This window comes from Ictidomys tridecemlineatus, chromosome 1 (assembly GCF_052094955.1).
Source record: "Ictidomys tridecemlineatus isolate mIctTri1 chromosome 1, mIctTri1.hap1, whole genome shotgun sequence".
NCBI classification, from domain to species: domain Eukaryota; kingdom Metazoa; phylum Chordata; class Mammalia; order Rodentia; family Sciuridae; genus Ictidomys; species Ictidomys tridecemlineatus.
In genome coordinates this window covers 237,468,418-237,472,658 of record NC_135477.1, presented here as the reverse complement: position 1 = coordinate 237,472,658, position 4,241 = coordinate 237,468,418, and positions in this window count along the sequence as shown.

The following is a 4,241-nucleotide window of genomic DNA, read 5'->3' as shown; positions in this document are numbered from 1 at the left end:
ATAGTGCAACCTTGATTGTCTTATATCATTTATTTGTGAAAGCATTTGGAGAAAATTTACATTGATAGAAAACTGACTGTGACATAGAATGTAAGAAGCATAAACAAAGGTAATGTTTGTAAAGCATTAAAGTTATAATTGATTTTCTACCAACTGAAGACAGAAGTATAGAATAAACAAAGTTTCCTATTTAGGGTAGCTTAGCAAAAATATTTTTCTGACACAATAATTAAAGTATTTACAAGTCATTTTTCTTCTCACCCTTTTGTGATATGTATCTTTAATCATCCAAAGGCTGATATTCCAGTAGAAATTTGCATTAAAACTTATAGTCAGATGTTTGCATACCCATTAAACATGTCAATGATCATAAGTGAAATTTTTCAAAAATTTATAAAATGCTTACAGATATAGCTGCAGAGAACCACAGAGGGAAGACTCTTACATGTGATTTGTTATGGTACAGTTAATTGCTTATACAATCACATTCATCAAGTGCAAGTCCAATAAAAAAAAAAAACAGCTTGCTATGACTTTAATTTTTGCTTAGTAACTACACTCCACCAACCAGGTCTTGCCAGCTCTTGCATAATTCCACAAGTGCCTGTGAGTTTTCTTAATAATTATTTTCATTTTTATTAAAATGTTAACTGCACTTATCAATAAGATTTGGTATATTTCCACTCATGTATACAGTATACACTGATGGAATCTAACCTTTTTTTATCCACCCTTTCTCCCTTTCCAGATCCCTAGTATGAGTCTTTTCTATTTTTGTAGTATAACTCCAACTTTCCTGTTTTTCAGACATACCAGGGTCCACCCAGACCTGGTTTTTTCATGTGGAGTTTAACCTCTCTCTTTTTTCTGACATTCATATATAAACACAACATACACTAATGTAATTGTAACTTGTAGAAATTTATTTATTGTTGTTAATCATGTTGTATTTTATGTAAAAACACTGTATCTATTTTGATATTATTTCATTGTATTAGACCTGGCCATTAAACATTTATTTAATAATTCTTGTGGATAATTAGATACTTTTGCAAGCTTTTAGTATTTTTCAACTATAGTAAAGTTCTAGTCTTCTGTCAAATTGTTATGCATCCAGAAATGTTTATTTTGCAAAAAATCAAACAGACTTCTTATGCACCATATGCAAAACTTAAGGGTTTAAGTTGGATTACACAAAGAGACATATGCTTTTCTTTTCAAAGGAGAGTGATTTAGAAGGCTTATGATGATTTAACAAAGGTTTTCTGAAGATCAAATGTTCCTTAAATGTTCCTACTTAAAAGTAGTAACCTAAATTAATTGGAAGCACGCAAAGTGGTTCTAAGTTAATAATTAAAAATCAACTCTGAATTATTTAACTGGGTCTTTACTTTTTATTTTAATAAATCACACATCATCCAAAGGCTGATATTTCAATGGAAATTTGCATGAACACTTCTAATCAGTTGTTTGCATTCCCATTAAACATGTCAATGATCATAAGTGAAATTTGTCAAAAATTTAAAAAATGCTTATATATTGAATATAACTTATATATTGAATTAATTATCCAGGTTAAATTAATCCAAAGTAGAAAAAATTCATTTCTACAGTCATTTGTGATAACTGTAACAATGACAGTATTAACCTTAAAATTATGTTTTGAACAGTATTAAAATGCAAGTGTATTGTAAAAGCAACATTTTTTTTGTCACAGATGACAAAATTTGTCTTTACATGAGTCCTAATTCAAGATTTTTGCACAGGGTATTTATTTTGTCTGAAAATGCATTTCCCTACTTACTTATCTAGTTGATTTCACATCAAGTGCCCCAATATACTGTGAAAATGTCTTGGTCAGTTTAATTTTTTTCATTACTAATCAATTTTTAATTTACTATGTTATTTATTCTTTTATTTTCTGTATCATTTATTGATTGACTCTCTTACCTCTGTTAGACTTTAAGCTCTTCCAGTATGGAGAGATTATTTTGCTACATCATTTGATCTTTCCCGAAGAAATAGAACAGTGTTTGGGGCATCACTGTAGCTCAGGGCATGTGTATAAAGTATGAGAATCAATAGTCTAGGAGAAATTTCTGGAAAGTGTTGTTGTTCATGATCACCAAAAAATATGTAATGTCTATGAAACAGGAATAAATGATCACATGGATGAACAGGCTGAAATGAAAAGAAAAAAAAACTAAAGTCAAAGTGGATTTGAGTGTTAATACTAAGAAAGTAAAATTACAATATAAAAATATTTCCACAATGGTGACCATACAACCAAAAGGAGCATTAACATAGTTTTAAATTTTACATCAATAAACATTTTCTTTGGTTAAATTTCTGACTCAAAAGAGGAAGTACAAGATATTAGATTAAAAGACAAAAGATTCAGGGCAGGTGTCAAGTGTCCCTAATTCCAGCTGTTCCAGAAACTGAGGCAGAAGGATGGCAAGTTTCAAGCCAGCCTGCTTCAAAAATAAATGAAAAGATCTAGATGGGGTGTTCCTCAGTGTTAGAGCACTGCACTAGCATGTGTGAGGCCCTAGGTTAATCCCCAATACCAAAACAAAATGAAAATACAAGCCAAAAGACCAACCAACATATAAAAATTAAAATCAAACTATCAAAATATTGAACAAAATTAAAAAATAGTTATATTCAAGGTAGGATATTTTAAAACATGGTAAACAATATGAGAAACATCAGCTGGTACTGGCAAATATTCTATTATGCAATAGAGATATGATTAACTTGAAACAATTGAATATTATATAGAATGCATGAAAAGAAGAAAAAAGTATTAAACATACAAAGAGAATTTAGTGTAAATATAATAGCAAGGATTAAAAAAAACACTTTAACATAAGAATGTATTAGAAAGAGAAAAGAGGGGTGATGGAATTATTAATCTCCAGGCTAATTTTATGTATCCATCATTTCAATCTATAATCTGCCTGTCTTACATTTCTGACATACTTCAAACATTTCAAAGTAAATTAAAATACATTTTCAAAATGTATAAATATTAAACCTTTAAGCTACCTTTTTTACTTCAATGTTATAAATTAGTAACTGACAGAAAATTTTAAATAAAATCATAAAATTACAGTAAACACTTCTGAATGTTTATGTAAACGAAATAAAAACCAGATTTTTAGCTTCTTATATATATCAAAAAGAAAAAAAAATGTGTGCCTCAAAACTTAAGAAAGAAAATTCAGAAAACTCTGCATGAAATATCTGCAAAAGCAGCCCTATCAAACCCATGTGCATGTATGTTTTAAACAGTAGCAGTATATCCCCACTTCACTGAAAGATGTACTCTAGGACATGCACAGCAATATTATTTGTGAGCCTAAACTAGAAACTGTCTCAATGTTGACTCAATTGAGCAAGAGTCACAGGAGCATGAACTATGTACAATGCCTATAATTCATAATTTCATTTATATTGAGTACTAATATTTGGATTTAGAAGACAGGAGAGAGGTAAACTATAGTAAAGAATTTCAGGATGCATGTCACTCTTATTTTTTCATCTGACTCTGACTAAACAAGTGTCTTATGATTGTGAAATATACTGATTTGAATGCTTATGATCTGGATAGATTTTTCAGATTTAATTCTTCCTTTAAAAAAAAAAAACTTAAACATACCAAAAGTTTAAAAATGTGACTCCTAGGTATTTTTTAAATAAATAATTAAATAAAAGAAGAAAAAATGTAAAAAGCGCATACTTTGCAAAGCAAAACAAAAATAACATTAAAGACTTTTCAACTAAGGAAAAAATATAGGGACTGTATTTTGAATTTTAAAACTTTATATTGTTTTCTGCTCTGTTGACATACTAAACATGTTGCCCTGGAGGACCAAGTGCATTGCGTGGTATAGTGAACCCCTGCCACAAGAGCCATCTCTTGCCCTCCTATGACTGTGGCCTAGTGACATTCAAATGCCAGTGAAGTCCCTACATGCCTTTTGCTGATATTTTCTGTCCTGACCACTACAAAGGCTCTTGCCCAGGAGTCCCCTTTCTCTGTAGAACTAGCTTCCATGACATTCCTCCCATATCCCCAATAAATGCCCTGAGATGACTTTCTCTCTGGAATAGATGTGTAGTAAACTTTCATTCCCATGTCCTCTCTTGCAACTGCACCTGAATGACCGCTGCAAGAAAGAACACAGAGATAAAAAAAAAAGCACCAAAAAAGTTGGCATGGACAAATAAGTAAG